The sequence below is a fragment of the Mycteria americana genome, chromosome 10, assembly GCF_035582795.1.
Source record: "Mycteria americana isolate JAX WOST 10 ecotype Jacksonville Zoo and Gardens chromosome 10, USCA_MyAme_1.0, whole genome shotgun sequence".
NCBI lineage: Eukaryota > Metazoa > Chordata > Aves > Ciconiiformes > Ciconiidae > Mycteria > Mycteria americana.
Window position 1 is genome coordinate 1,447,899 of NC_134374.1, and position 26,351 is coordinate 1,474,249.

Genomic DNA, 26,351 nt, shown 5'->3' on the forward strand with positions numbered 1-26,351 from the left:
ACAAGATTAATGCCTTATTTCTCTTTTCTGAATGTGGATCACAGGCTTTCTCTGTTTTGTGCAGAGCACTAGCTCAAAGGGATCTGCTCTCCTGCTTCTGTTGATCATCAGAGTCTGTCAAAGCAGCAGAGCATCTTTTATGTTCTATATACTTTCTACAATGCTTTAGTGGGAATGGTTAAAACAAGGCAAACCATCATGCTTTTTTAGTGAGCTCCTTCATCTTCAAGCCAAGGAAGAGAATTCTTCTTGTCTTTGATCTGCCTCCTATAGATAATGGGTCACACATTCAGCAAAATAACATGTATATTTTGCCTCTTTGAAATGCATATTAAATATATGGCTATGGTTGTGCTATTGTTCTGTCAAAGTGTACAGCAAAGTTGATTAATTAAAAGTTAACATTAAAGCAAACTTAAATTTTATCTCTAATGCAGCCTTTCTATTTTCTTTGTTAGCCTCAGGACCTAACCACCTGACAGGTGGTTATTTATTGTGGTCTGAAGTTGTTATCCCCTAAACACTTATAATGATTTCCAAAATAACATTTCATCTTATCTGCTCCAGTAGCTTTCTTTTTTGTAATGAGTTTCTTGTCAGAATATCTGCAGAAAAGCTCTTCTTCCTCCCACACCAATTCCTGCCACTGGATAAGCCCAATTTAATCTGCTCCATGAACAATTAGTATCAAATGTGTTGAGTTGCTTTCAGTAGTTTATTTCCTTACAGTACTGCAAAACTGGTGTTGCTCTTTCCTATTTCCTCCTTGGAGAAGCATGATAACTTTTGGCTTACAAAATAAGACATGCTTGACTCCAAATTTTTTTTTCTTGGAACCCTTGTTTTTGTCTTGAATTTTTGTTGTTTGATTTTAAAAAAAGAGGACTCCCTTTCTTAAGGGGAATATGTAGCTGAGAAGAACTTATCGCTAAGAATTTGAACCTAAATACAATTGACATCAGCAATTAATAAAATAGTACTTTTGCTGTGCAGTTAATATATTTTACAGGAAAATATGAAGGAAACAATTACTATGGTGGATCTTATTCATCAGATACAAATGACATACAAAAAAGTCATGCAGGTTGCTCAGCTGAAGCAGTGCTTTCTCCTATTATAAATCAATGAGGGTTATGAGCATATGTCAGATGCTGCATTTGGCCTCAAGAAAAATATTAAAGAAACCAGGGTCTTCAGAAAACACAGACAGAGAAGAGACAGAGTACTATGTACTGGGAAATAGAAGTCTTGGGGGTGGGACTGGCACACTGAGTCTGTCGTTGGGTTGATTCAAGCAGCTGAGTAGCTTGAAGCAATATGGAAGAAATAGAAGTTTATCAAACATTGCTAAAGTAGGTCTAGAGGAACAGAGGAATTGATAATTGACTAGAGTAACCAGACTGCCAAAAAGTATTTCAAACCAGATATATTTTGGTTTTTTTGAAAACTGAGTGTATTGAAGGCACAAGGCACAGGGCAGGTTATTATGCAGTTGCTGGGGGTAACAGAAGGGAAAGATGAACTGAGACTTTTTGTGCGTAAGGTTACATAGGAGACCAAGCCAGCCCTTTGCTCATGTATCACCCTTGAAATGAATCTCTGTTGACATAAATTCCTCTTAGTGCAGAATCTGAGAAAATGAAGTTTCATGTCCCTTTTCACTTAAAATCCCTGAAAAAACATTGTGAGTCAGAAAAGTAACATTGTTAAAGAATGTTAAGAATTCTTAATGCTTCTCAAATCTTCTGTACCACCTGGAAGATAGCTTGGAAATGTCCAGGTAGAAGGGTGTCCAGAACGATGTGTATGTGGAAAGAAAATCATGTCAAAACAAAGCCATACATTACATTCTCCATCTGTACCTACCTATTCACCCCACGGTAAAAACTAACCATGGACAGGCTGAGACAGAACCCACATAATAGAAGCCAGAATAACACCCATATGGGTATTATTAAAGTTGTTTTCTGTAGGACTGGATGCTATTTGGGTACTAGGCAGTTGAGGTGAGACAAAAGAATCTGTGCCTAAAAGACCTCACACATTTCCCATGCCCATCAGGAGGCATCAGAACCAGATACTCAATTACCTGTGGCAATTTTGAGAGTATTTTAAAATCATTACAGGATTGAGGAATTTTTTTAATGTAGATGAGGTCAAGAGGCTTTGCACTGAACCTTTATAAATCTATATGAAAAGGAAACTGTTTCCCAAGATTTTAGTACTTCTGTCCCTAGGTGTTTGCAAACAGCAATATGAGATGTTTTGAGATGACACCTATCATTTGATTTTGATAAATTCCTTGTAGTAAGTGCTCTGAAGTAGAGAGAAATATAGTAGGAAAGGATTGTTGATGGAAAATACAAGCAGCAGTGAGAGGATGGATGAACTGAAATTGGAAAGCAGGCTAGATAAGTCTAAGGAAGTTTAAAGGAATTAAGAGCATATGGTCAATTTAAGAAATGACTGATAGGAGAAACAGGAAAACAGGATTGGAGGTCAACACTGGGAGAAGACATGGCATTGTGGAAAGATGATAATATGGAGTATAATATGCCTGGTGAAGCATGATAGAAGAAAAGGCTTCAGTTCTGTGACTTGCTTTAGGTGTATGCTAAGACAGTGTAACTTGACTAACTGAATCTGAGGAAGGACAATAAAAATAGAACTGTGTACAAGGGGCGAGAGAGGGGAGGAGTACACAGAAAGCTTGTAAAATGCACAGTCAAGAGTGGTATAGTTCTTGAGAAGGATGTTTTCTGACATCTCAGGGACAATCTCAAAAACAGCCTGTATACTGCTGAGTCCGTGGATGGAGCACTGAGTATCAGAAGAGCTTGTAAAATCTGCACAAGTCAGAAAACTTGAAGGGAAGTCTAAGGCAGCATGGGGTGGCTGAGCAAGGCTCATGATGGAACTCAGCTGAGAGATCATTACGGCAGCCAGTGAAGCTTAGAGAAGTCTGCAAAACTTTCAGGAGTCCCTCTGGGATTGCAGGCTGCCTGGTAAAGTCCCCAGGGTCTCAGGCCTGTAGGGAAGAGCCTTCCTAAGTGAAAAAAGGTAACAGTCCCCTGAGGGTATGTGTTGTTTTCCTCAGCCTCTCCAAGGACTTGAAGCTCTTCTGATGTGATTGACTATGGAGCTGAGTACTGTATCTTGGTAAAAAAATCTGGTATTCCTTATACTGCTGTCATGAAAAGCATGTTTTAAAAATTCAGGAGTGTGGCACAAATAGAAGCAGATATCTGGACTGCTTGGCTCCATGATCTATTTCAAACATACTTGACAGAGTGGCACGGTACGAATGTTTTCAAGTTTTTCCCCTAATAATTTTTGATGCTGTCACCTTATTTCTATAGCTGAAGTTGGCAGCTCATATGTTTCCATGAAAATACTATAGATGTATGAAAGTGTCAGAAAAAAAATGGTATAATTCAGTCTAAGAAGGCAATCAATCAAGAGACTTGAATCTATCGCAAATGGGGCTTCATTAGTTCCAGTGCTCATGAAACAGTTTGTTCCCTGAAGCAATCTACTAAATTTTAAAATATAAGGCATGTTATATTGAAAACAGAAGAAAACAAGAAAGACCACACTGAACTGCAATTGGTCAGATCCCTGAAAAGCCCTTGCCTTTTCACATGCCAAATCCAATACAGCCAGAACAAAAAAGTGCTATGTGGATGAACTTGAGCTTACACATGCTGGGTTAACAGAGACTGAGATACTGCCAACACGACATGGTTGTTTTCCTTCTCAACCACCTCAGCTATTCATGAACCTGAAAGAAAACTCCTAAGGAGGGCTCATTTTACAGGCATTCTGCAATTGTCATCTTTTAACTTTTAGATGTTCTATAGAAGTGTTCTACAGTAGAAAGAATTTAGATGAGCAGCTTTTGAAGTGCTAGGACAAATCAATCAATTAAAAGTTGTTATGAAGATGAGAGCAATGCTGCCTGCCTTTCATGGTATCTTTGTGCAGCACCTAAAACTGAGAGGCTCAGACCTAACTAGTCTCAGACATAATAATTTGAATTTATACTTGTTTGTGGTTTAGCAGATGATGAGGAATCTTGCTGGACATCCAATCCGGAAGGAGTCCACTGAGGCCTTGGAATAAAGATGTGTTTGGAGAAACTGGCTTCGTATTGCATTATAAAAGTGGATTGTGTGCAACCAGCTCTTCATTCCAGTTCTGATGAATTGATTTGATCTTTTAAGGATGTTAAAGAAAAGCCACTGAAGAACTTTGAAGCAAAGGACGTGTTTCAATGTAAATAAAGATTGAAGTAATAGTTATTAAGTTTCTAAGTTGCTGGAAAATACAATAAACACAAATAAGTAGATTATATACTTTTAGTATCAGGATTTGCTGCCTTTAAGGTAATTGCCTTTTATTGGTAAATTGGAGAAGAAAAAACCAAACCCACGAATGCATGCGTTCTGCTTTTTTCAGTACGGGCCACCTTGTCCATCGCCACGTTTTTTCTGCACAGATTATGAAAGGGAAAAGTCCTAATTAAATTTAATTTTTGAAGATTTGAATGCCATAGGACATATTTAGTCAAGTTTAAAAACTGTTTTGAAGAACAACAAAAATAAGTCTTCATTATTATATTTGCGAAGGTAACAAATATGCACATACTGCATAAGAAACTGAGAATGCTATCAATTACTATACAGCGAGGTTAGTTTTGTTCAAAAAAACCTTTAAGTCAGACTTTTAAGCAAATTCCAATTTTGGAATAGTTAATTTTTCACAGGGCTCTGCTTGCAAAAGCTTTTTAAGAATAGAGTCTGCTCTGTTCTGAAAGAACATCTTCAGTGACACGCTTTCATGGTACAGATGTTTGCATGTGTGTAGTTTGTGGAACCAGCTGATCTGCACCACTTATTTTGCATTTTTGCATCTGATGGTGCTAATAGGTTTTCTACATCCCCAGCTTGTTGGTGAGTATCTCCATTCCTTTAGGGGTAACCTTCAAGAGCAGGTGTCTGTGAAATGTGATGACCTGCAGCTGCATGGCTCATTGTGAATGCTGGGACCCTGAAAGCCAGCAGAGTTTGCAGGAACATATCGCACGCTGTAGAACTGTTCTTTCCAAGAAACTCATTCTCTAGAGTATATGCTAAGAATACAATCCCATCAGTACAAACTGGAGCAGATCTTCCTCATCTGAAAACTCAAACAAATCCTTTTTATGTAGTTCAGGTAACTAATTAACTGTTGATCTAGAGAATACATAGTATCAGTATTTATAGAACATAGGGTAAATACTCAAAATAGTGTTCTCATTTCTTCAGCCCCAAGTTTTCTGAAGGACTTCAGGATTCATCATGTGGAGTTGGAAAGATTCTTTCTTCTGTGGGTTTTCTGCAGCAAAGCTAGCTGTTTTCATGTGTCTTCTCAAAATCTTCAAACTCTTTCAAAATTGCCTATAGCATGATTTGCCATGTGCAGTTTAAACGGGTGCCTTTTCACTTGCTGCCTGTTGTCATTTCAAAAAACAGGGTAGGAGGGTAGTATATTAAATTCAAGTATGCATGCCTAGCAGATTAGCCAGGTTTGCCTCTTATCCTTAAATAGACAATATTGTGAGTTTGTAATAACATCAGAGACTTTAAAATCAAGCAGCTTGATCAATTACCTTAAAGTATTCTGACTTACCATGGAATGAACAGGTTAAGAAAGAAATGGTTGTTTCTTTTCTTAAATTCAACTATCTCCAAAAAATTAGCAAATGTAAGCTGCCATAAATGAGGTTCCCGTTAAATCAGCAGAAAAAAGCCCATCATTTCTTTGATCTGGTGTGATTTATCACATCAAGAGGGAATATATCAAATTAGAAAAGTATCTAGGGGTTTAACCATTCCAAAGGGAAGATAGGCAGAGTGGGAATGAGTCACACACATGATGCTTTACTTCTGCCTTTTGATAGTTTACACTTCACAAAAAAGTGACAGATTCTAGATAATGTAATTGTCATAGTCTTTATTTTAGAAATTACTATGTAATTGTGGATGAGTGTACACTATAAATCCCATTTAGGCGAAGTCCCACGAATATGATGCTTTCCCTGGCATTAGTGAGAAGGGGCATTCAAATAGATCTTTCACCTTGAAGAATGCTTTAGGCTGCTCAGAGCAATTTAATAATGATATCCAGTACAAACAATTGCATACTTGCCATTATTATAATAGGCAAAAGTGAGGTGGGTTTTTAAACATACTGAATTTTAGGGATTTTTTTTGTCACTCCAGTAAATTTGATCCATCTGTGGCTGCTCAAGGACTAAGATCAAGAAGAAAATAAATATTACAGGATAAAAGCATGCTCAGAAAAGACAGGAAGTACTTAAAATACATTGAAGTTTTAAGTACTTTGAGATTTTGGCCATGATTTTTCCTACTTTGAATAGCTAGATGCTTGCATTTGATCTGACTCCAATGGTTTGTTGTCATTGCTTTCTGGTCACAGAACCGTGGAATAATTTATTATGGATGGACTTCTGGAGGCCAACCCCTCATTCAGATCTGGGTTTATTTCAAACTTACGTGAGATTGTTCAAGCCTCTGTCTAACTGAGCTTGAGTTTGACTTGGAAAGAATTTTTCCTTGTATTGAACTGAAAATTCCCATGCTGTGGCTTATGTCTATTGCCTGTTGCTTTGCTAAACTACTAATGTTTCACATTACCATGCTTTTATTGAGAATTCTGAAGATTTCTCAGAAGTTTTCTCCTTTTCCCATTTGAATGAGGTATGCTCTTCCTGGGATTGTTAGATACACTGAATATCTACAGGAAACATTCAGTAATTGCTCCATAAGTAAGAAAAGACAAAATTTTATCTGTTTTCTTGCTCATTTAGACTGGGCAGTACCTCAGCAATTCTAGATTAACAGTCTTAATTTTGTACCACCACTCTTAGAAAAGAAAAAATCAAAGGAATTTTTAAAACGGTAATTTAAGTGTTAAGTTCTTACTACTTCCATTAGTCTGAACTGAGAGATAAGCACTTAATTTTTAGCTTTGGAAAATCTATTAGATGAGGTATGAGCCTGGGGGGCAGAAGCTGGTCACTTGTGTTGTTCTGAAGGCCAGTGGTAGAAGTGGTGAAAGCCAGTAGTTGCAGTATGTTCCATTGTTCAATAGTATTCCTGTCTGTCTTTTTTATTTGTAATAATCAGTTATTGTCTTATCTTGTGTATTTTCTGTTTAATAAATTCCCTCATTCTTTTTCATACCTCTCCTATTTTAGCAAGAGCTATAATTGGTAGGTATATTTTTGTTTGTTACAAGCTCAACTTAGTCCTTTATCATGACAAAAACCTCAGCTTGTGCATAATTGAGTGCAAGCATGGTTCTGAATTCCTTTTCTGATAGAGACTATTCCTGTTACAGAAGTCTCTGAGGATACAGAAATCTCTTTTTGTGTGTATTACAAAAACAGTGACTATTCTGTCCTTATTGACATTTCTGGCAATGCTGTATTAGGTTGATCTACCCTACTTTCTTTTCTTTCCTTCCCTAATCTCTGTTTCTGGAAATTTTATCCACACTATCAAATAAAATTTTGTTGTAGTGAGAAAGAAGGGGATAGTGTAGTTTCTTAGACAAAGTGCAAACAGAATTTCTGTTCATAATCAGAACCTGAAGGTTTCTTCTCATTCTCTAGAGAATACGGTAGAAATAGAATTATAAAAAAGGAAAATTATTGTAACAAGCAATCGTTCTTGTATGTCTTGTGCTCAATAACTGTTAAATAGATTCAAAACCAGTCATTGGCAACATCTTCTGTTTTTATAAATCCTGTAGTTAAGAGAATGCCTGGATCTTTGTATTTGTGATATTTATAGAGACAGCTTTACAAATGTTCTGCTGAATTTAACTCTCTGTAAAAGAGATGCTCTTCATGTTTATTTGTATCAGTATTGTTAGGACTGCAGCAGCATTTATGTCCTCCCAAACTATACTTAACCCTTGTAGGCTACAAACATGAGAGGACATTGTTCTAAGGATGCTTTGACCTAAATAAGACAGGAAAGGGTTGGGGACAAAAGGAATAAAAACGCATCATCTTGCTTTTGGTGATAATCTGAGTCTTCAAAGTTTTAAAAGAATGCTTGATAATAAATAAATGTGGCTGGGGAGGAAGAAATGCAACAGTCCTTTGAAGGGAAGAATTAATCTCTCTTTGCAGGGACTTCACAATGAAAGAATAAATACAGCATTCACGGTCCACTTGTTTTCCATTCCAATTTGCTCTTATCTTCTTTTTATTTGTTCCTTTTTATATTTCTTATAAGGTTCTGTTGATGCTTTTTGAGACTTAGCATGAGATGGGTTAGCTGTAGTCACTGGTGTTTTGCATGCCATTACCTGGACTACTTAACTGCATAAACAAGTCCTTGAGCCTTTAAAGTCTGCCTGTATTCTTCATGTGACACTCCCAACACATTATAAAGTGTCATCTGATTTAAGCTAGCCGGGGAGGAGGGAGAGGTACAACTGAAGTTAAATAAATCAATCAATCAATCTATATCTCAGAATATATCATGATGCTGCACAAACCATGTAAACACTCGTACTATTCAGAGTGAGTGCAAATACATGCATTAATGCCTGAAGTTCTAACCAAATAGGAATGTTTTTATGATGAGGGAGCTTTTGATTGAACTGACTACAGTGGCTTTGCAGAGGCTTAAACTGAAATTGAATGTGTATGTGTCACAGTTGCTTGGCAATGCACTTATAAGTATACTAGAAAGAAATATATGTGATCTGCTTCATTGAAAATATACTGCACTGTTTAATGTTCATATATAATTGGCTTTTCATACTGTAAAATGTGATTATAAACACAAGGGGATTATGCCTGGCATAAGTTAATATTCTGGTGATCGAAGAAGTAAAAAGGTGGTGTCACAGCAGATACTCTTGTATGCATAATCTTTTAAAAAGTTAGACTTACTCTGTCTTTTCCCTTTGCAGATGGCTTGCGTTATTTCAACATATGTTTATCTGTAAGCTTGGAAGATAAGACTCAAATCAACTTGTAGAGATAACAGGTAAGTCTAATAATTGACTTACCAATTTCACGAAAGTTTTTGACTTTTTTGACCCAATTCCCAAGGCAGGGGCAGGGTATCTTCCATACTTGTCATTGCCTGTGACAAAACAATGGTAGAAACTTTCTTATTGATACTGAAAACATTTTAAAAACAAGCTTACTGAAAACAGTCCCGTGTTTCTTATTAATGTGGTCCCTTAAAACTTATGTGATTATTATTCTTGAATTTTTTCCTCTTCACTTTAAGGTTCCTTGACTTGTGAATTAGCATTTATAATTAGAGCTTATAAGAAGCAAGAAAACAGGAACGTTTTTCTCCTGTTAGAATTTTCTGAGACCTCACTTCTGTAGTAATGTTCGATTGTAGATAGAGGGTTCTACCTTTCCCGGTAGCAAAAGAGTTTCAAAACTGATATTCTAAAATAAGGTAGTTATTCATGATGCCACACATGCAAAAATGTATTCCATATTCCCCAGGCCCAACAAACTGCATATAAATGTGACTGCTGAGAGTAGAATCAAACTTTATATGCTTCTGAAAAAGTTATCTTCTATTCTGACTTAGAAACTCAGCCCTGAGATTATAGTTGCTAGTTTATACTGGTCCGCATAAAATATATACAGAAACAGCAATCCAGTGCTCAAGGGAGTAGACAGATAGATAAAATAGAAGCCTGAAATACTAAGAAAACTGGAGAGTTAGCAGGAGCTTTAGTTATCTGCTTCTGGGGCTTGCCTTTTTATGGGATTCTACATGAATCTTTACTGAACTATTCCTGCATCTGTTGTTTAGGAAGAATTTACGGGAAATTATTTTTGACCATATTGGATATATATGTGAAAATGGTGGTCTTGGGAGGAGTCAAAATGCTGGATGCTATATCAGGAAATAAACACAATCTGGGCCTAAAAATCTCAGATTAATTCATACTTCTACTTTCTTCAGTTGCTTTAAAGATGACTGATGCTGCAGAGCAATTAATTTTACCTTAATATAAGTACTAAAATATATTAGCATTATGTATACATGTTCATACATTAACTTATATTAGTGTTCATATCTTGGTCCATATGGATGTATTTTTAGTTGCCCAATAATTCTTGGGAGGAAAAAGTTCCTACCAGTAGAGTGCTCCCCAAGCCATCTGAGGTCAAGACAGTAAGATCGGCAGCACTTTGCAGACTGTTCCATCAAAAGAACAGTGGCTTAATTAGGTTTGAAAGGTATCACAAATGTCTATTATTTCTCAATATTTCTTGCTTTGCCTTTCTCGCAATCCACGATACTATGACTTTCTTATGACCATGTTGCTTATTAGTATCTCCTTTGATGTGTCTGGACTGTTGCTTTATACTTTGTGTAAGCAGCATATTAACAGCAACTGTTTCATAGTAAGTTTATTTGAAAATGAAAAATGTAGCAGATTGTCCACTCAAAGGTTCTGGGCTACAATATATGAGATGATCTCATCTGAAAGGAGAATTTGAAAAGTATTTCTTATTAGTTCTATCCACCTGCCTGCAGTTTCTGATATGTGGATTATGGTAAAAACAGGTTTTCAGTTGTACCTCCATATCTTATCTTTATCCATAGTACAATGAAGTTCCTATTTCTTGGGGGTATCCAGACAGTCATAGTTTTACATACATTTTCAAAGACTTACTTTAGATTAGAAAAACTGCCTGGGGGTAAGTACTCCATTCCTTTTTCTCATAGTTGGATTGAATCTAGCTATTCTGAACTGTTTCCACATATGCTTTTTACTTGTGCCTCTCTGGATATTACTAATTATAGAAATATTTCTAATGATAGAAATATAATACCTTTTTTAAGAAACTTTATTTTCCAATCTGATGTTCAAGTTATTTCTCTGTTAAACTGTTTCTGATTTGCCTCACTTAAATGTGCTGGTTTAGTGGCAACTTGTTACTGAAGCTGAAGTGATTCAGTGAAATCAAAAGGAGAGAAAATGACTTCATGAGGATTATATGTTGTTGACTTCCTAAGCATGGATGTTATCCTCAAGTTAGCCTCAAGCCTTTATTTCTGTGATTTGCTACTTCCTAGTAAGATGATAGCTAACAGCAAAATCTAACCCAGGTTCAATCTTATCTAAAATAAATTTTCTGACAGTATATCTACTTGGATTGCACCTCAAAATTTATCCAGACAGGTTGAACTGACAATTTGATATCAAGTCCCTTATAAGTGTGAGTAATCTCTGTCAGCAGCATGCTAATGTTCAGTCTCAGTCACTTTTAGTACTTCCAGCTCTGTAGAAAGGCAGAAATAAATTATTAAGTTAGAGCTACAAAGAATAATGAACTGGTTTTGGTCATGACTTATTTCATATTCGCAAAAGTAAAGACAGAATTAATAGATGAGTATTTCCCCATTTTTTTGAAAGAATTTGTTCATTTTACTTTCCCCGCTTTGACTTCCTGGTTACAAGTCTGTCTGCACATAGCAGATACACAGAACAGGACCTGAGTGTGAACTGGATCCTAGTACAAATATCTATTTATGTATGGCCTGTAATACTAGGGGAAACTTCATTACTAATAGTATAATATTGCATGGAATCAAAGTACAATTCATGTTACAGCTCATAGTTACATAAATGAGAGATGTGACAGAAGAGAGACTGTAATATTTATGATTGTGGTGAAAAAACTGCCTTTAAGTTGTTTTGATTTTTCTAAAAACATGCTTTTCAGTTTTATTTTTTTCAGAGTTTATTTTATCAAAAAATTGACCACCCACACATTTACCGCTAATGCATTTCCTTCTGCGCAATAGTTGGTTTAGTTCTAGTCAGTGTCATGCGTGGATGATGCTAATTTCTTTCAGTGCTGTTGCACCTAGTTTACAAAGGAGAATATGATGATCTCTAGTGCTCTTTCTTTTTCCTTTTTAATGTAATTGTCGTTTCTTTTCCTTGGTTTTGTAGTGGTCCATGCAGTTAATTTCTTCTCCCTGTAAGGTTCAAAAGCTTTTACCAGCTTGTCACTTGCATCAGGTAGCAGCTGGCATCGTTGATGTTTTCTCCCAGATGTGTACAGCAAGGATGTGGCTAAAATGTTATAGCTCTATGCTCTGGTTGCTCTGCTTTTACAAAAATAACCCAGGTATGTTAAGCCTAGGCACCTTCAAATAAGTTTTCTTCAGTAGCTAAATGACAGAATAACACATAAGCATTTCAGTAAGGCACTTGGTGATTCGTTTGCTTCTTGAAACTTCTTAATTTCCATATGTCATCTTGTTCTTTTTCACTGAAATTAAAGTTGTGAAGAGATTGGAATTCATATTTCAGTCTTGTTGATGTGTTTATACATTTTGTATTACATGCTTGGTTTTTTTTTCCATCTGCTTGATATAAAAAATGGTTTATTAGCTCAGTTCTGCTGATTTCTTTTTTTTTAATGTTTCAAGGTGTCTGAAAAATGATTCTGAATTTTGTGACAGTCCTTTGAGATCTCTGATTCATTCCACAACAGACAGTCTGAATACTGAAAGTTTGAGTCCATTTCTGCATTCCCAGAACTGAGCCGCAGTATCTCTGTATGGCTTGGGAGGAGAAGTTTAAAAGGTTTAGGAGGACAGAGACAAGCGTACTGCACACAAAGGATAAGAGGTTCTGACATAATTCCTCTTGAGCTCCCAGCTAGACTCATAGATTTCAAGAGTTTCATCATTTTAACTAGGGCTAATGCAGTCCAAGTTCATAAACAGCAGCATATTCTACAGCTGGTACGTGTTTATTATGAGGGAAAGTATTGTGCTTCTGTAATACACAAATTGAGCAAGAATTACTTACTGACCCCCTCTCCCAATCCCTTCACTTCATGTTCTTTCTCTTCCTGGGTTCCAGGCTTTTTTTCCTAGGCCCTTTCTATTTGAGCAGATTATGCTAATTAACTTTATGAGCATTCTTAGGGGATTTTTGATTTGTATTTTTTCCCCCAGCTAACTTCATAGATAGGACTGTGAGCCAGTCTTCAAAGCTACTGAAAACTGATAGCTCCTTGTAGAACAGGGAAATAACTGGGGAGTATAGCACCCTTTGAAAATGCGGCTTTATGTTTATCACTTCTGTTTGATCAGCAGGCTTCTTATGTCAGGATTACACTGATATCGACCAGCAACATTAGCTTGGCTCTGAACACAGCATAACTCAATTAGCCAAATTTTACTTCCCTAGGCTTGCCTGCCTCCTTTCTTCTCTGTGCTTTCTCTATGGATCAAACTCCTCTCCTGGAGTGAGAGAGCTAAAAAGCTGAGCTAGCTAAATCTCCACAGTAGTTTCATTCAGGATTTGATTATGATTCGCAGGACTTGGCAAAATGAAAAACAAACAAATAAATGAGCTTTTCCTGAAATACTGTTCCCCTGGGTGACTTGTTTCACTTCTCACAAAGAAGGTGTATAGATACAGGAGAACTTAGGCTGACTATAAATCCAAAATCTGAATTGTGGATAAATTAAAAAAAATTTATTCTGCTAACCTTTTTCCTTCCAAGAGCTAACTGGCTTGCTTAAAGAGGAGGATATCCTCATTTGTACAGCAAGGAGACCAATACTGAGTAACAAAATCATTTAATACTAAATTACAACCAGTTTCTCTGTTTTGCTTTCTTTTCCAGCCATATTTGGGCATATCCTGATTGGTCTGTACATTTAGAGAGTTGTCCTTGGGTATTCTTAGACACAGATGCAACACATTTGTAAAAAGCCTGTTTAAAATCTGTTTTCTTGAGTTGCTACAGTCTCCTATACGATAGAGAGTACTCCTGGGGATGACTGGCATTCTGGATTGCTCATAGAGGGAGAGAACCTTTACAACATCAAAATGCAACTTTTTGCCAACTTTGTAAAAAAAGTTGCAGATCAGAAATATGCTTTCTAACCCTTCTGGGGCTTTTTTCAGTGCAGAACTCCATTGGGGAAGTACACTCTCCTGCAAAATAATGCTCAGGGTGACAAAGGTAGCAAAACAGCTCCTCTGCCAGGTGTGGTGGATACGAATAGGCTGTCTGGTGTCCCAGAGATGCCTGTTTTCTCTAGCAGTCCCTTGGACTGGCAGGAGGGACAAATTCTATTATTTCTCCGACACTGGCTGGGTAAATGAACATGCAGCTTTGGGAGGAATCAAAAATCAGGCCTGTGCCATATATACCTTCCTTTGCCCTCAAGTCTCACTAAAAATTCTGTTCTTGTCATAGGAATCGGTTAGTTTTACCTGTAGGATCCTTTGGCAAGATGGAGGAGGAACTGCATTCATATTTTGCTGCTTGTTTTTAAAACAGCTAGCCAAATAATAACAAAATTTCTGCTCAAAGAAGATGTATTTTACTCTAAAATGGCCAAACTGAGGAGTGGTCTATTGCAGGAATCAGCAGACCTGCAGGAGCTAAGGTGCTGGGAAAACAGAATTGTACCCTGGTGAGCATCTTCTATGCCTGTTGTGTAGGCAGAGAGGCTCTGCCTGGGAAAAGGGAAGGCAGGCTGTTCCCGACTGACTTCAGACATCATAGTGCCCACATGCACACTGGTCTCCAGGTGCCTGGCCGCTCCTGCCACAGCTAACACCTGTTATCACAGTGCCCTCTCTTTTCCTTTGAATTTCCTCCTTCTCAGCATGCCAAGTGTGTCCTGCTGGGAGCATGAGCATGCCCATGCAGGAGTTGCAAAATAAGAGAGGAAGCATTACGGTCTCCAGACCCTCCGTAAGGTCCAGGCAGATCTGGACCTGAGCAGGCTTCACAGTCTTATGTGAAATTACTCATGAGAAGTGTATTAAAAATATATATAAATAAATGAATAAAAGTTGAAGCTTTCTTCCTTATTTTCCCCCACTGCCCCTTCTCCCCAGATCTAAGATGAAGAATCAGCAAAGAATATGATGGTAGCCTTAGGCAAAGTGCTGAGAAGATGAGACTGTAAAGGAAGAAAAGCGAAGGCTGAAAACTTTCAGCACAGTCTGTCAGCCTTGGGCACTGAATATGAACCTAGCAGGTCTGGAAAGACTTCATCAGTGACTAACGATTGTGTTTTTCTCTGCAAACCTTTTGTAATATCTGCTGCAAATTAAGTTTTGATAGTTAAATAAGCATACAGGGCAACTGAATGTGCTTTTTGATATCTCTTGTGTATATGCACTGCTTGTATTTTTCCGTGGATGACTTGCCTGTACTGTATTATAGCACTGGACAGGTTTGGCATAGCTATTAAACAGTGGCCATGTGGGAGCCGATATAACCCAACCCTTAGATACATTTTTCTCTTTAAAGAGACCCTTATATGCAGGCAAGCCTCAGGGTGAGCTATGAAATCACTAGAAGTGGCTAAGAAGTATTTCAAACTAATGCTATTGTAATAAAATAATTATGTCTGGTATTGGTTGGCTTAGACTGCTGACTAAAACTATGCTGCATCAAAATGCTGTGACACTAGTATATGAAACAATACCGCCTTTCAAATAAGCATACTTTGAAGCTTCTGGACCATATTCACTGGTATGTTACTTCCATTTATACTGGTGTGAAATTAATTATAGGCAAAACATTTATTGCAGTATGGTAGAAGAGGATAACTGTGGTTTAGGGTGTTTAAACAGGGCCAATATTGCTTAATATTAGATTTATTAGTATGTTAGTGAGACCACAAATTAACCCAGCTCTTCCCTGATGGAGATGTACAGAAAGTAAAAATGCGAAAGTCTCTCAAAGAATTCTTTCAGGTTTGAATGTACTAAAAAAGTGAGTTACAGAATGCTTTTTTTTCCCTTGGAGATGATGCAGTATAATTGCAATATCGATCTTCTGGAAAGTTTTCCTCTTTTGTGCCAGATGCATGTACCCCAACAGTATCCTGTTATCTGATTACATCACCTCTGCTGTAATCTTTTCGGCCTTAAGTATGTCTGTCCCAACAAGACACCAAGAAGGTAGGGTAAGAAAAGAAATACATAGCTAAGAATAGGTAAAGAGATAGTTAACATATAGTATCATATGGCAGATAAAAATTACCTATTTGCTCAGAGGCATAAGAATTTTTTTTTTTTACGACCTGGGTCAGATGTCTAGTGTGAAATATGAGATTTTAAAGACACCATGTTTAGTCTAGTAATATTGTGCAATAGTAATTAATTGAATATTATTTGGTCCTTTTTCTTTTTTCTTATTTTTGTTTCTTCATACTTGCAAGCAGTTTTACTCGAATAGGGAAAGGAAACCTGTATTTTATACAGTGATAATACGATCTGGTAGATTCTCAAATGCAATACATGTGCAAATCAGAAATGCTTTAAATAATTTCAACTACTTTTAGAATTACATCAGGGAGAACAACATAAAGGAACTTGCCCATAGTCACTGCACTTATTAGGAAATGTCTCAGAAACCTCCATAGTGAAATTCAAATGAGATTAATAAATCAATATAGGAGATGCAACAGAACCAACTCTAAGAAGATCTACGTCCTAGAGACATCTTGACATGCCAGTGTTAACTTCCCACTTTTAAATTCTTTCATTATAAATTCACAAATCTCAAATCTGTTGTATGTTATAAATTTGCAAGTTGAAACTATGACCTTTTCAATTTAAAGCAGCAAAAACCACACAACAAAGCAAATCTTTATAGGGCTAGTAATTGGCATGTAGCATGCTGATGAAAATAGAAGCATGACATGTTTTTTCTTTTCCTTCCAAGGAAAACTTTACTGTGTTTTAAACGTACTTTTAAAATATCTAAAGTTATTGTGTTAGTTTCCAACTTACATGACAGATAACTGCCAGAAATGTCACATGAACTATGGATAATAACTGGGGTTCTGCTGTAGGCTCAGATATAATGTTAACAAAGCGCTTATATGGCTCAATCCCTTTTCTTCCTTAGCAAAGAGGTAGTAGCCTTTCTCTGCCTATCAAGATTTAACAGTCAGCTGCCAAGATCAACGCCTGAGCTAGTTATTAGAGCAACATTTTTGGCTTTGTTCACAGGAAGACCTATCTCTAGGTAACATGCTGACAACAGCAGACATACAGTAAAGCAGATGTAGGGTTTTTTCTGAAGTTAAATGTGGGATTAGTGCAGATCATGTGTTTATAGAATCTCTGTGAGCTTTCTTTCTAATTACTTACTCTAATATCCATATCTAAAGGACGAGTAGAGAGGGATTTCTAGTATAGTACCAGATTCTTGATCCTACTGCAAGAACCTTGAGGAAGTAATGAGGTAAAGAGGTTTTCTTTCTCTCTGTGCTTGTGGCAAAGACTTGACAACTGTAGTAGTTTCAAATGTAGAAACATAAGTGCCAGTATCTTTATATACTGGTCAGCAGATGTTATGTAAATTCTAGGCTAGAATGCAGGGGAAACAGGTTCACATTGATAAAACGTGTTTTGGGCCAGGGGCTAGAACTAAACATAGATTACGTAGCCTGTTATTTATTGGTTGGAGTGAACGGCCATGAAGCTTACAACCTATTCTACACAAGAGTATTTTTTGTGAGGGTGTAAAAAAAAATCTGTCATTTTTAAAAAAACCTTTGAGGTGTTTACTTTCATATCATGGTAGAATAAGGATATTTTAAAGTCTTGACTCACCTTAGGAAAAAAATTCCAACCCACCTCTAGATGCAACATCAGATAAAGCCTCTGGGCTCTGGGTACCATCTTAAAACAGGTTTGATACTACTGATGGAAAAATAGAACACAGCATTCTAATTTCTTTTTATTTAGTGAAACAACAGAATAGTAGACTTTTCCTGTGAACAGTAGTGTCTTTTGTGGATTATGATATTGGATTACAATATTTATTGCCTAATTTATAGAAAGCTAACTACTGCAGACTAAGGAGATAGTATTTATTTTGTTACCCACAGGAGATTTAATGATAATTAGATTATCTTCAGTTCAGTGACACATCTCTAAAGCAAACCAAGTAAAGGAACTTTAGTCTCTATAAAATCATTTCCATGATGAAAGCTTATGAAGTGATTGTTTAAACTAACTGAATATTAGCTTGAGTTTTCACTCAGAACGTTGCACCTGAGATGAAATCCCCTCTATCAAGTACTTGTAAAAAGAAGGTAGCTACATAAATAAGTAAATGACAGATAAAAGTATGTTTTTCTAATATTTTCTGTTCAACAGGTCAGCACTGATTCTCTTTCACTTGCATTAATTTTATACTGGATCTATTCTTCTGATCTTCGGTTCCTCCTGACTTAAACTAAAGTGTTGTCAAAAGAGAACTGGAGCCAGTTTCTCTGGGTTGACAACCACTTGGCATGACTAGGAAACAAAATCTTAAGTTTCCTTTCATCCATAGTAAGCTGATTAAATTTAATGTAGGGGCATTTCAGTTAATTACTTTGCAATTCAAAATACAAAAACATTTACATAAAGCATTTCCTAAATATAAAATAATCTATAGATTAAGTTTTATGTAGATATTAACTTAACTGAAGACGTTAGCAAGAATGCCATTTTAGAGTATCTAAAAGCTCAGTTCTGTAGTTAGTCTGGGTATGAAAAATAGTGTGTAACACACGCTTCAGAAACATTTTCTTAAAATGTCACAGGAGCATGAAACACTGCAGAGCAAAAGCTGATATTGCAGTCTTTACTTCCTTTTATGCTTATTACTCCATACATAGTTCCGTTGATTTACAAGTACTTAGTGTGGGGCTATCAGGATCTGGCTGCATAGCTCTAGAACATGATGAAATTATGGGAGCCCGAGTTCCTCTTCGTGTTGTGTATTGTACCTGCAAGAACTATGAAAGCTCTAAGTAGCTAAAATGCTGCTGACCATCCCTTTGCTTCTGCTGACTTTGCCTACGTGGCGAAGTTGAGATGGGATGAAAGGTGTTGGAAGATTTCTGTGTGAATAAATGTTGCCTCTCTTTTTTACGGTATAACAGACGTATTTAGAAGTTGAAACTTAGACCCAAGCACTCTTCTCTGTTTCCAGTTTCCTTCCTCCCTCTTTGTGGTCATACCCCACAGCATGACAGCCAAATTCTCTTGTACTTTGGAATGAAGCTGAGAGTCATTTTAGAGTAGGCTAGTATCATAAAATGTGTGCGCATATCAAATTCAAACCAAGAATTTAGATGAAAATGTTTCATGCTCCTGAGTGGTATGAGGCTGAAAGTTAAAAAGAATGTTGTCTTCACAAAAACCTGTAATAAAACTGCATGTGTTTCACTGAGGCTGGGATTTCATCCTATATATCTGCATATAAGTGCTGAATCTTGTATTCTGGATTGCAGTATTTTCATTATCTTACATATGACTAAGAAAGAGTAATGTTTATCTCATGGTTTCATCTGAAACCTTGCTGAAGAGAATTCAAGTTGTGGATACACTGTGGCTTGTTGACACTTTAATGTTTTCCAGAATGACTACTATACTTTTTCTTTAAACATGTTTTCCTTTCTATCCGCTTGCTGCTTTGACTTGACTTTAAAGTGCAAATTTTTGGGGTGCAAGTAATACATTTCTCTGTACAGCATGTCATTGAGGTCCTGTGATCAGTATGTTGATGTTGGGGATCCAAGAAATAGTCAGCTTAAGGTGCTACAGTAAGAATTAGTAAAGGAGATAACACTGGGAGTGGAGAAATGAAGTTCCGATAAAATTGGGTTAAAGATGTGAGAAGGAAAGAAAAAAGAGAAATAAATAGAGAAATAGAGAAATGAAACCCATAGGCTGGGTAGGTGATCTTCTCCTAATATATGCTACATGCTGTAGTTAAGTACACTGGTGTTGAAATGATTGACATACCATACAGGAGAGTAAGACTTGTATAATGATTAAGCAAATCAAAATTTATGTTAGCCAGAGTTTGGATTGTTATATCTTATCTTACAGCATCTTCTCTACTGCTGGGACAGCTGGACGATGTATGTAGAGAAAAGAGCATGGTCAAGCTTGTATTGGTTTAAACTACATAATACTTATTCACTTGATATTCAGCTGTCTGAGATCTGCTAATGCTGAGTTAATTTAATGTTGCTGTGGACATAGTAACAAATTAAATGGGCTATTCATTTTAGTTTAATATTAGTCAAATATGCCATTTAAAATCTTTTCACCCTGGTGTTCTGATCATTGTGGTAGGTGACAAAAACAGTATCTTTAAAATATTGGGAAAAGTGAAATGAATTCTATGTGCTTTCATTTAGGTAAACTGTTTCAATGCAAGTTAGCACTAAATAAAGATGTTTACTACTTAACTAAGTTATCTTAGAATATAATCTATTGTTTCTTATTATTCCCTAAAGACAATGATAAGGCACTTCTTTGCTATTACTGTACATATTATGAATAAAATGCTCACATACACTAAATTACTCAAATGTAAGCCTCTGTTTCTGGAACCAAATGTTTTCTGACTAAAGAAAAATTCTTTTTAAAAGATTTTGATAGGTAAAGTAGTACCTTTGTACAAGGCGCTTTGAATATACAGATTTCCTTTTGAAAATATCTTATTGTGAGACTTTTGAGTTGACTAAGTTTTTTCTCTCCCAAAAGATTAACTGAACTTGGAGTTTAGTATTTACTTTTGTTCCTTGGCAGGGATGCGCTTTTTCCTGATTCCTAATAGCAGTTATGTAGTTTTGAGACATATTCTGGAATTAAAGGGCATTAAACACATCATATACTCCCTGATGTGCGTAGTTCAGTAGAGCCCAGCTTCTGGAACAATGTCACCTTGGTTACAAGAAATAGTTTGAAAATATGAATTCTGAATGTTCGTAAGTCAGGTCAATAAGGAAGTCTAAGAAATCCTTGTGAAAACTGAGCCAAAATGTGTATTTTAAAGCACATGCAAGTACAAATGAATACAGTCATTCTCACGGCACGTTTCATTTGATTTTTGTCTTGTAGAGATCAAGTGAGTTTGGCTGATTTATGTTGTGGAAACCAATGTTAAAATGAAGGACAAATATGGACTCCTAAGAGGAAATGAAGTACAATGCTGGAGGATGCTTCATCTTGAATCTCCTCCCAACCCTTTACCTTGTCTAAGAGCAGACAAGCTGGAAAGCTTTACTCTTATAAGTGAATGTAAACACTGTAAATTCCTTATGGCAGGAATCCTGTCTGTTTCTGCAAAATATTCTGCATAGTAGTGAGCGTGTATCTAAACAGCAATACAGCCAGTAGAAGCAACTAGAAAACCCTCTTAATTTGGGTAAGAATCTGTCAAGGGGAACTAATGAAAATGAGAAGAAAATAGCATGCCAACTGAGAGAGCTTTTGATGTATCACTGTTAAGTGAGGAACCTGCCAAGCCATTTCAAACAGTGGAAGACAAGGGGTAAGGAACCCTTAGAGATGCACCCTTGCTTTTAAGAAGGGTAGGAGCAGTGCCACAAGAGTATGGTTCTCCAAGTTGTCAGAAACACCATACAACTGCAAAGCTTCCTCCATGTCAGGCAGTGAAGGACGCTTATAAACCTAACAGCTGTTGAACTGCTGTGTGGGAGAGAGATATTAGCTCTAGCAGGAAAAGGCCATCAAAAGCAAAGCATCCCTGCTCTTTGGAGAGGTGTATAGATCGAATCATCAAGCCGTCTAGGCTTGTAGCATCAAACATGGGATCAGAAACTGATCCTCTTACTCATGTTGGACAGTACTATAATTTCATAATGAATTTCAGCTGTGGAAAGGGAGAAAAGAGGAGGCAGAAGGAGCCTAAATCCTTTGGGCCTGTGAGAGACAGAGCTGTGTCTACCCTCATTATCAAAGTTTTGATGAGGTTCCTCTGATTAAAAAGTGTATTAGAAAAGCCAATGAGAAGACAGGCCAAGGGTTGACGTTCTCCTTGTTATAGGCCTGGCGTGACACCTTGTAAGACCCCTGGCAACAGTGAAAACTTTCCCCAGCCTGTCCAGTGAGGGGAGAATCTTCCAGAAACCAACAAGGGTGGGTTTGTGCATCAGAATGGCACAAGGACAAAAGATTGTCATCCACCCTTTTACTAACAGGCAAAATATGAAGTAACCCAGGTCTTTTAAGGAGTTCCATTCCCTATTGACCTTGTTAGAGTTCTGCATGGAATTGGCATCTAATTACAGAACTAGGGACTCAAATTTGCATAGACTGACTTAGCAATTTTAAGAACAGTTGTAATTTCACTTTTGAGTTTTTATAGAAGAGCCTGATCCTTCTTGATTAATTCAGAAGTTTTGCTGTGTTTTTTTTGGGGGGACAGATTCAAGCTCAGAAAGGCTAGCTGTACAGATGATTTTCCTATGCTTTTGATTAACATTTTAAAGAAATTAGATTTATACATACATCAGTTCTTTAAAATATAACCTCAATAATATTGAAGATACAGCCTACACTAAAGGAAATCAATAATAGTCATTTAAGAACACTAGCTACATTCTTCTCTTCTCTGACATGCATACATTCTAATTAAAAATGTATGGTATTTATACTATAGAAGACAACTAATTGAAGGAACTTTTAATGTATGTATAAAGTTTTATAACGAGTTTCATTTGACAATGTAGTGTAGCAAGGGAGGAAAAGGTATTGCCAAATGATACTCAGTAAACAGAGTTCTGTAGTTCTAAGCAAAAAGATGAACTAAGGGATTTTTTTTAGTACAGCATGTGTGGATAAAGGCTTTGATTTTGTGTGTTGTGTGTGTCAGGGATAATGTTAGTTCTCCCCAGTCATGTAGTGCTAGCTTCCCCAAAACCACTGGTCCAAACGAAGAGAAAGACTGTAGGACTGTTGCTTCCTCATGGATTTGATAGACAGCAGAGCTGCAAATTTTGACTCTCCATAGACTAAAATGTTTCATGTGTCAGTGGAAACGGGTATGAGCTGATGTCATTTAGATTTTCCTTTGAGCTCTCAGAATACTAGGAAATCTCCTGTGCTCATGAGACCTTTATTTTGGATGATTTTTTAATGTTTCAGATAATAAATAAAAAAATGTATGTTAGTGTTTTCTGAAGCTGTCCTAGTGCAGTAACTGTTTGAAAAAGGACATATAACTAAAATGCTGGCTTAACAGATGATACACATTCATAAGAATTACTCATTGAAATTGATTCAAACTCAGAGGGATCCTGGAGTAGCAACTGCAACATCAAGCAAACAGGCTATTGAATTGTAATAAAGCAAAATTTGAAAGAAAAGTGTTTGTATGTTGGAAGTTGGACCTTGTGGAAGCAGGTGGCCTGGTGCATAGTGAATAACTAATCAACAGAAGATTTAGTCTTCAAGGGCTGTTTCCCATTAGAGCTTTTCCTGTGTAAGCACTTATCGGTTGACCTCAAATAAAGCACTGCATCCTTTTGAAATAATAGCTTACTTGCAGGGCATTTTATCCCCAAGTGACCAGTGTCATCACAAATGAAAAAATCATGTATATTTACTTCTATTACAGTATTAAAAGTAGTCTTTAAAAAGATAAGAATACTCCCATTAATGTGCAGGAAGGGCTGTGTGGGAGACAAGCTGAGATGGTGAGTAACTAAAAAAGATGAGAAACGACAGAATAGTATGGCTACTAAAAACATCAGTAGAAAAATGATCATGCTCATAACATCGTCATCTGTCCTTGTGAGCAGCAGTGAGAAAATTATTTGTGCTTACAAATGTAAAGATTTTGAATAATGGAAAACAAAAATAAAAAATGCAAGTTTGGATGTGATGTCACCTGGTGATTTTTAAGTGTCTTCTAAATGCAACTTTTTCCAGGGAGTTGGAATAAATTTATTTCAACTTTGGGGTCATTGAGAGTTAAACCTCAGTCTGTGGGTCTCAAAATACCTCCAAACAGCAACATGTAATGCTTTGTCAGGTAATACTGTTGTCATCTTCATCTTTGTTTTGAGCTGACAGTAACAGAACAGACGGAAGGACATAAGAAATGAAGAGAAGGAAGCTATAGTATTGCTTCATGTCAAAAACGACAGAAGTACTTAGCACAGTAAAAATTAAAAATGTATTAAGGTGTCCTGGTTTCAGGTGGTACAGAGTTAATTTTCTTCCTAGTAGATGATATAGTGCTGTTTTGGATTTAGTATGAGAATAATGTTAGTAACACACTGATATTTTAGTTGTTGCTACGTAGTGCTTACACTAGTCAAGGACTTTTCAGCTTCCCATGCCCTGCCAGTGAGAAGCTGGGAGGGGACACAGCCAGGACAGCTGACCCAAACTGGCCAAACCATACCATATGATGTCATGCTCAGTATATAAACTGGGAGGAGTTGGCTGGGGGTGTGGCGACCGCTGCTCAGGAACTGGCTGGGCATTGGTCGGTGGGTGGTGAGAAATTGTGTTGTGCATCACTTATTTTGTATAGTCTTTTATCACCATTATTATTATTATTATTTTCCCTTCCTTTTCTGTCCTATTAAACTGTCTTTATCTCAACCCATGAAGTTTACTTTTTTTTCCTGATTCTCTCCCGCAACCCACTGAGGGGGAGAGCGAGTGAATGGCTGTGGGGTGTTTAGCTGCCTGCCAGGTTAAACCACAACACAAGGTTAGTTCTCTGGAAGCTAACACACTTAGCCCTCTTGGGACCTTGCACAACTGTGAGTAGAAAAAAGGGAACCAATACACTTATGGACAGAAGGAGATCTGGACTCAAAAGTCTGTTATTCCACAGATGTGCAAAAAGGTTTGAGTGCTCATAAGCCAACACAATTTATATATGGAATGTAAATTTGGACACCAAGTTAAACAACAAAATTATGCAAACCTTATTCTAAACCACTTCAGATATTCAATATAGACTCAAATAGTTTGAATTACACTTGTATTGGAGGGTAATAGAAGAGTGAAACCCTAATCTAAGACATTTTTTGTCATCTTAGCCAAACTCATTGCATAACTACTAGAATTAACATTTTTGAAGGGAGTTTTGACCCCCCCCCCCCCCCCCCCCCTTTATAGGACTTATTTTTCAAGCAGTATGACATTCTTTCTGAGAAAGAGGAATAAAGCCTACAGAAATATAGTTGTAGAAGCTGCTGTAAAGAATATAGTTGATTGGGATAATTTGCCTGAACTCTCTACGTTATAAGTGACAAAGCTATGAATTATTTTTCTGATTACACCTTACCCTGTCTGTAGAATGGTTTAGTGGCCTTCCTGCTTGGACACTGCAAGCAGTCTCTGAATAGGGGATGAATGAGATGCAATGGTAACAGCAATTAGCAGTGTCTCAAGAACTGAATAATATCATATGCACAGTACAGGCAGACAAGACTGGTCAGCACTGGGGAAGTTACAATACACAGAACTGAAGATGTAGCCATGGCTCTGAGTGATAGCGACAGCCTCCCTTTCCCGCAGACTAGGAAAGGTGATGGGCTGCATGGCAGAGAGCATGATGAATCTTCTGAGGGGACCTGAACAGTGGGAGCGTAGTTAGCACGTAGGAGGGAGTGACTTCAGGGCATTGTCCGTACAGCACCCCCAAACATGATACTCAGCCTCAATATACAGTTGAACCCCTATAACTATTTCATAAGAGAAGCTTATTAATCATAATTTTGTAGCTGAGATTTTTCTACCTACAAGCCTTCTACCTCACTGAGAAGGATGTAATTATGCTGGTAAAAATAGCAGCACTCTGAAACTTTCTCTTTGAAACAATTTATTTCAAACCGGTATTTTAATTAGTGTTTTTAACACAGATGCAAAAAAGCCGAGTTTATTCACAACTTTGTTAACCAGAGCCAGGCTGTCATTATGCTAAGCATTATGTAATGCTAACAAAATAGAGTTGGTGCCTACACATCTTATGCTAACTGAGGCACTTTATAGAAATACAAATATCAATTTACAAAAGCAAATAACTGCAGAACAAACAATAAAACATTAATTCCCACATTGTGATGCTAGCAAATAACAGCACAAGTTTTTGTGAACTTGCAGAGCACTTCAATAGCCACTGCTTATCCACAGCAATATAAACAGGAATGCAGGTGTTAGAATACAGAGCTGGACCAGTGAATCCACCCAACCAACCAGTGGCCTGATTAGCCTGTTATCACAGACATCTGCAGATACACACTGGTGCCACCCAGACTACGTACTATAGCTTAGAAATGAAACACTGATGTTCCACCATGATTTCATGTCAGAATGTAATTCCTGTGTTATGTTATATTCTATTCTAAAACTAGGGATTATTATCAGACATTATTATTCTGTGTGTGTTTTAGCCTTAAAGTGGGTTCAGCCCTCAGTGGTTTTCAAGTTTAGAAACCTACCTTTTTGTT

The 26,351-nt window shown here is 37.0% G+C and overlaps 1 long non-coding RNA gene across 1 annotated transcript in view; it reads left to right on the top strand.

Moving 5' to 3' along the window:
* LOC142415224 (uncharacterized) overlaps positions 1-22,369 on the top strand; it is a 106,093-nt gene extending 83,724 nt beyond the window's left edge. Inside the window, exon 4 of the long non-coding RNA XR_012777328.1 lies at positions 20,977-22,369. This is a non-coding gene — a long non-coding RNA (uncharacterized LOC142415224). The remainder of the gene's footprint in view (positions 1-20,976) is intronic.
* Positions 22,370-26,351: the final 3,982 nt, after the last annotated feature.